The sequence below is a fragment of the Octopus sinensis genome, linkage group LG28, assembly GCF_006345805.1.
Source record: "Octopus sinensis linkage group LG28, ASM634580v1, whole genome shotgun sequence".
NCBI lineage: Eukaryota > Metazoa > Mollusca > Cephalopoda > Octopoda > Octopodidae > Octopus > Octopus sinensis.
The window spans coordinates 149833-157960 of NC_043024.1; the positions used below are offsets into that span (position 1 = coordinate 149833).

The 8128-nt window shown below is 36.6% G+C and overlaps 1 non-coding gene across 1 annotated transcript; it reads left to right on the forward strand.

Annotated features, from left to right (window-relative positions):
• The first annotated feature begins 2925 nt into the window (after nt 1-2925).
• Nucleotides 2926-2997, forward strand: Trnaq-uug. The gene has a single exon. It is a non-coding gene; the product is annotated as a tRNA-Gln (tRNA).
• The last annotated feature ends 5131 nt before the right edge of the window (nt 2998-8128 follow it).

Sequence of the window (8128 nt, forward strand, 5' to 3'; positions counted from 1 at the left end):
GAGGAGGGGGGGTCTTCTGCTGGCTAGAAATAGCAGTCAAGTTTTCTTCAAACTATACCTGTTCTTCTGAAAAAAGCACACGTTAAAAAATATAGTGCTACATATGTGACCACATGGCCAACAAAACTCTTTGATGTTGTTATACATCACTGGTCACAATGCGCTTTGCCTCATTTTAGATTTTGAATGACACCATCCTGCTGAAAGGGGGTATTGGAGCAATGTGAAATGAAGCATTTTGCTGAAGAACACAATGCACCACCCAGTTTGGGAATCGAACCCACAGCCTAGCTGTCATGAGTGCAGCAGCCTAACCACTAGGCCATGTACCTTCTCAATGCTATGTATACTATGACTAAATGAAAGAGGTATGGTCGTTTTTGGAATGTTGTTGATCCTAGATCTTCTTGATCAGGTTGATTCAGGGCTAAAAAATGATGACGGTGACAACAGCAACAACAACAACTTTTTTAAATCGAATCCTTCCTCCTTTATTTTAAAGACAGAATGATATGACTTGAGGGATATTTTTGCTTCTGTTTCTAGCAGGGTGAACAATAACAAGACAGAGGCTCCCTCATTAGCTTCACAAAACAGAAACTTGATATAATATTTGTATTATTGATATTTGTGAGACCAATAACAATTCTGAGAGATATTTTGGCTTCTGTTTCTTGCAGGTTAAAGAACAACACAAAGGTTCCTTCATTAGTATCTCAGACAGACACTTGACATATTTTTGTATTATTAATATTTGTGAGACCAACAACAGCTGAGATGGTACAACACCATTTTATTTAACTGTAATTCTATGCTATTTTCAACCAAGTCGTATGATTGTAGCACATCTGCCTGAGGAGGAAACCTATTAAAGTCTGAAACTGATCTGTGAGTTTTCTTTGGCTGGTTAAAATTATTTGGGGTTATAACCCCGAGATTATTATTTTACAGAGAAACTATAAAAGTCTTTAGATACAATGCTATGTGATGATTGAATTTCTTATGTGGTCACGTTTTGTACAGTGTGGTATGTGTAAGTGTGTGTGTGTGTGTGTGTGGATATGAATGAATGCATATGTGTGTGGATGTAGGCATATGTATGTCTGTGTACATATGTATGCATATGTGTGTATATGTATGTATGTGTCTGTATGCATATGTGTATATGTATGCATGTGTGTGTCTGGATGTATGTGTGTATGCGTGTGTTGATGTATATGTGTGTGTGTTGATGTCTGCATGTGTGTGTGTGTTGATGTCTGTATGTGATGGGTGTATGCATGTGGATGTGTGTGTAACTGCATGTGCATATGTATGTGTGTGCATCTGTGTGTATGGATGTATGCATGTGTGCATGTTAATGGATGTATGTGTATGTATCTGCATATACGTGTGTGAATGTGTGTTCATGTGTATATGTGTGTGTGTATACACGCATGTGTGTGTATACACGCATGTGTGTGTATACACGCATGTGTGTGTGTATACACACATGTGTGTGAATGTGTATGAGAGGCTGTATGTGTGAACAGATGTATGTGTCTGTGTGGATGCATGTGAGTGTGTGGAAGTATATATACGTGCATGCATACTACATGTATGTGTGTGTGCATGTAAGTGTGTGTATGTGTACATTCATCTGTTCCCCCACCGCCACCACCATACATAATATGCTAAGTCACAGGTCTGAGAAGAAAGAAATAAAACACCGAGCAAGGAACCACATGAGGTGATTAGAAGCTAAAAGACAGGAAGACTGTGTAAGGAAAGAAGTAAGAAGTTTGCCAAAAATATTTGATGCCAAGGTGGAAAGCTGGCAGAACCGTTAGCATGTCAGGCAAAATGCTTAGCAGCATTTCATCTATCTTTATGTTCTGAGGTTGACTTTGCCTTTTATCCCTTTGGGGGTTGATAAAGTGCCAGTTAAGTACTGTGGGTCAATGTAATCTACTTAACCCACTTCCTAAATTTGTTGGCCTTGTGGCCAGATTTGAAGCCAGCATTCAACTACTTTAAGGCTGTGTGTCTGCAGAATTATTAGTATGGCCGGGTGAAATACTTGATGGCATTTTGTCTGTCTTTACATTCTGAGTTCAAATCCTGCCAGGTTGACTTTGCTTTTCATCATTTTGGGGGTTGACAAAATAAGTACCAATTGAGCACCCGTCACCCCAAAATTGCTGGCCTTGTGCTGAAATTTGAAATCAATATTCTGTAATACAGGGATAAGTAAAGCAAGGAATCCCAAATTGTGATGCTGTGTATTAGCAGGATTCAGGGAGTCATTGGTAAAAATTGTGCACACAATGATACTGGTGCCCATGCTGTCAAGTCATACCAAGAAGGAGCTGCAAAAATGCTACATTGAAGGGCCCAGAACAAAGAGAAGGCACAGAATAGCTCCAGGTCCCACCATTGCACAACTTACCTCATCACCCTTACTTCTCTGTCCACCCTTTTTATCATTAACTTCTTCACACTAATCTCCTGCCTTTTCTGTCCCCTGTCCCTTCCTTACTACCTCCCCCCAATAGTGTCTACTCTGTTACTCTCTCCCCAACCATACTCTCACAGCTATCAGTTTCCCTCGCAGCAAAGTTTACCCTCTCTCATCATCCACTGAGGATCAATCCACAATCTCTCTCTCTCTCTCTCCTATTCTCCTTCAGCTGCAGGCATGGCTGTGCGGTAAAAAGTTTGCTGCCCGACCACTTGTTTTCAGGTTCAGTGCCACTGCACATCACCTGTAGCCTTGAGCTGACAAAAGCCTTGTGAGTGGATTCAGAAACTGAAAGAAGCCTGTCGTATATATATATATATATATATATATATATATATATATATATATATATATATATATATATCATCAGTAAATCATAAATCCAAAAGAGAAGCACACTCTAAGTTATAAAGCAGAAGAGAACAGGTCTCATAGTGTAATGGTTAGCACTCTGGACTTTGAATCCAGCAATCCAAGTTCAAATCTTGATGAGACCTTGGTACTTTATTTAATTTTTGCTTATTGGCTGTGTGTTAAGAAGCTTGTTTCCCAACCACATGGCTTCTGGTTCAGTCCCACTGTGTGGCACCTTGGTAAATGTCTTCTACTAAAGCCTCAGGTTGACCAAAGCCTTGTGAGTGGATTTGGTAGACGGAAACTGAAAGAAGCCCATCATATATATATGTTTGTGTGTCTGTGTTTGTCCCCCTCCCTCAGCATCGCTTGAAAACTGATGTTGGTGTATTTACGTCCCCATAACTTAGTGGTTCGGCTAAAGCGACTGATAGAATAAGTACTAGGCTTACAAAGAATAAGTCCTGGGGTTGATTTGTTCAACTAAAGACGGTGCTCCAGCATGGCTGCAGTCAAATGGCTGAAACAAGCAAAAGAATAAAAGAATATATTTATATGTAAATGATGATGATGATGACAATGATAATACATGATATTTTGTTGTTTGTAAAAACCACAGCAGTCTGGGGTTTTTTAGGAAGAATAAAAATTTTGCTTATCAAAAATGCAAATAGATTTCTGTCTTCCTCGTAACATCCTTTTCCTTTCTTTTCTTCCCTCAGTCTTGCAAGCTATTTATCAACTTCACCGGTGCCAGCGGCATAAAAGAAAGCCCCCACCCCTGCTGTAAAATGTCTGGTGTTATGAAGGACATCATCCAGCTATGGAACCATACTAAAAGCAAACACTGGGGCCTTGTATACCTCTGCAGTTCCCTGGAGCCCGTCAAGCTGTCCAACTCATGCCAGCATGGAAAACAGACATTAAATGATGATGATGATGGTAAGCACCATTTTATTGTTGTTTTTCCTTTTTGATTGAGGCAGCTTACTTTAAGTACCCTACGAGATATTGTTTGCTTTTCTTTATTGTTGTCTAATTAAACACTTGACTATTTGTCTGCGTCTTATTTTGCCATTATTTCATTGGTTTCCGTCTCCTTTTTCAATCAGTTTTGTACTTTGACCATGTTTATATACCAAGTTTCTATCTAGAATCCATTATCGTAAACTGTATTATTGTAAATGTTTAATATCTTCAACACAGTCACATGAAATAGCCATTTGTGTTGATATAGTATTTTTCCTGGAGTCGTCAATTTTATAGCGTCTGCGAAATCTGCTGATAGGAAAAAAAAAATTCATTTATACAGAAGTGGTAACTGGGAAGGATGGAGAGAGAGAGAGAGAGAGGGACATTGTGATAAAAAGAAATAGTTAACAAGACAGGGAGAAAGATTGCTTGAGACTAAAAGAGAGGCGAACAGGAGATATATAGAGAGTGGAGAGAGATGAAGTATATAGAAGATATATAGAGTGGGGAGAGGTGGAGTACATACATATATATATATATATCATCATCATCATCATCATTTAACGATGATGATGATGATGATATATATATGTATGTACTCCACCTCTCCCCACTCTATATATCTTCTATATACTTCATCTCTCTCCACTCTCTATATATCTCCTGTTCGCCTCTCTTTTAGTCTCAAGCAATCTTTCTCCCTGTCTTGTTATATACATATATACATACTTGGAAATGGATGCGTGGCGTTTGATCATATAGTAATATAAATAACATATATATATGCATATATACATACATATATGTACATACCTACATATATATGTGTATACACATGCATATGGGTACAGGACATAAAATAAAACGTGAACAAAATGAAAAACGAGAACATTAAAAAAACAATAACATGGAAAAATAACTTGTTTGAACAACAAAAGAAGCAAATAGAGAAATGAGACAGGTGACATAAAGAACAATCCCGTCATCAGTTGTCCCCTGTTTTATCTACTCCATGTTTCGAACATTTGGACAAGACTTGACTTTGTTAAAACAGTCGTTCATGCAAAGCAAATTAAATAAAATTTGGGATTTTTGGAAGGTTAAAGTGGCAACAAAAACAGGAGAGTAAGAACAAAACAGTAAAAACAAACAATAAGGGCTGTTAAGCCATAACGAGGTAAAGTGGTGAACGCTGGAGGAACAACCTTTGACAGGAGACAGGCAAAAGCATGTCTTTTCTCTTGTGAGGCAAGGGGAAGAAAGAAAGATAGCTGCTGGTCACATGTGAGCAAATATATATATATATATATATATATATATATATAAAATCAAAATAAGCAACAAGGATATCCAGAGGTAATGCAGTACAATCATTTCATGCAACTCCATTTAATTGAACAATGCAATCATTACATCAATTTAAAAATACAGAGCAATCTTCAGCTGCACAAAGACATAGAATTTAATTAAATTAGAACACATGGACACATTAGTATAATTATACCTAAAATCTCCAAGAAGTTAAGGAGACAGGCAATATATATACACATATACATACATATGTATATCATCATCATCATCATCAATCATCGTTTTGACTTCCTCCTTCCCATGCTTTCATGGGTCAGATGGAGTTTCTTAAGGAAACCTTTCTATAGCTGGATGCACTTCCTGTTGCCAACCTTCACTTGTTTACAAGGAAGGTAATATTTTCCAATGACCAAACATGTTTCTGCAGAATATTTAGACATGAATAACATTCATTTACAACAATCACAGGATATCAAAACAAACACATTTTCATTTCTTTCTCTTTCATAAAACACTTCAACCACATCCTTCACTGATTATTGTTGTTGTCTTTTAATCTCTCTCTCTCCTCTCACTCTCTTCTCTTCTCTCCATCCCCTCTCTTCTCTCTCTCATCTCTCCCCCTCTCTCTCATCACCCCTCTCTTACCTAGCAGGAATTTCCTGAAATCTAAGCATGGTTGGAAGACTTCCAGGAGGTCTTCAGACTGTGCTTATGTTTCAGAAATTTCCTGCTAGCCTATTGGAACCCACAGGATAACAGGGCCACCAGTGATCGATAGCCAAAGGAACACTACTCTCTTTGTTGTCATAGGTGATTGATAGCCAAGGAGAGACAATCCCCTTTGTTGACATTGAATAAAAAAGGGGTCATTTCCTCCTCCAGGTCTTCTCAAGCATGGTATATTGCCAAAGGTCTTGGTCACTTGTCACTGCCCCCATGAGGCCCAAAGTTCAAAGGGTGCTTTTTACGTGCCACTGGCATTGACCATCACTATGATTTTGCCTGGCTTCATAGGTTTTCTCAAGCACAGCATATCGCCCAACGTATGAAGGGTGTTCTTTTTGTGCCAGTTACATGACCCTGGCATTGGCTATGACTGCGATTTCATTTGGTTTGATGGGTCTTCTGAAGCATGGCATATTGCCAAAGGTCTTGGTCAATTGTCTTTGCCTTCATAAGGCCCAATGTTAAAAAATCATGCTTCATCACCTTGTCCCATGTCTTCCAGGGTCAAAGTCTTCCACAGGTTCCCTCCACGGTTAGAGATCAGCACTTCTTCACACAGATGTATGAAATTTGCTAGATGACTGCTGCAATCAATGTGTGTGATATTATGCACCAAGTACCTACAGGAGAGGATCTCTTAAATGCTAATAGTATAGTGTTTGTTGTTATAACAAAATATCTATGTTAAGTTGGATATAAAGATTACCTGTTGGTAATATATATATATATATATATATATATATATATACACTTATTCTATCAGTCTCTTTTGCTGAACTACTAAGTTACGGGAATGTAAACACCAACATCGGTTGTCAAGCAATGGTGTGGGGGACAAACACAGACACACAAACACACACACATATATATATGTAAATAAAATATTATATATATATATATATATATGTATGAGAGGTTTTGACATTCCAATTTCTAATGTTTAATCTTAATTTTTTAATTGGTTAATAATATATATACATGTATAGATGTATATATATATATATATATATATATATATTATATATATATATATACACACACATACATACATATATGTATATATATGTATGTATGCATATGTGTATGGGTACATATGTATGTACATATGTGCATGTATACAGGCTTATATAATAGTACATGTGCACATTAATATGTATATGCATGCGCAAGTGCGTATATCTATATACATACTTCTTTTTCTCTAATTTATCAGCCTTCACTATTGCTTTAGCTAGTACAATAAATACTAACATCTATTTTTAGAAACTTGACTGTTATATTTTCTTATCCTTCTTTCCTTTTTGAGGTTTACTACTCACTTTTAATACCCCACCATACCACATTCTTTATCCATCCCTCCACCTTAGTGCCTTTCAACGTATCACCTTCACCTTCCACTTCTCACACATTTTCCTTCCTTACATTTTTATCTCTTCCTTCTGACCCTCCTCCTATTCCTTTTATCTACTGATAGCTCTCCTCTCCCCACCCCTCATAATATCTTGACCACCAATTAGCATTCCTTTTCTCATTTTCACTTCCTCTTTTTTTCTTCTTGCCTTCCCTAATCCTTTTGACCAATACCATTTTTCTTCCTTCTAACATATCTCTTCTCTTCTTTCTCTCTACTTCCCCCTACCAAAATTTCATTTACACTACAAGATCCCTTTGAATGAAGAGCACATAGAATTAATACCTATGAACTATCCATTTATAATAACAAAATATGAACTCCTATTGGAATTTACATACCATAGACAAGAAGCTTTTTTACCCATTCTACACAGCACATTCCTTGGATACTGGAACTACAACTGCAACATCCAACATATATTTTCATTCTGATATTTTCCTTTAGACTTCCTATAACTTCTTTTAATTGAACTCTACTATTTCCTTCTGTTTAACTCTCTCATATTGTCTCTGATGATGGGATATCCTTTATATCCATGAAACAGCTGTAAGACTACCTCTCTCTTCATAAACTCCCTTGAAAATTCACACTGCCTTGGCTTTGTTGTCTCATTTTATTCAGCTCACACACACGTGCGCACACCACACACACACACACACACATTAATAATATATATATATATATATTAATATAATATGTATATATATTGATAAGAAAATATATATATATATATATATAATATATATATATATTGATAAGAAAAAAAAAAAATATATATATATATATATATATATATTTATTTATATTATATTTGAAAGGAGAATTCTGGTAGATTCAACAATTTAGAA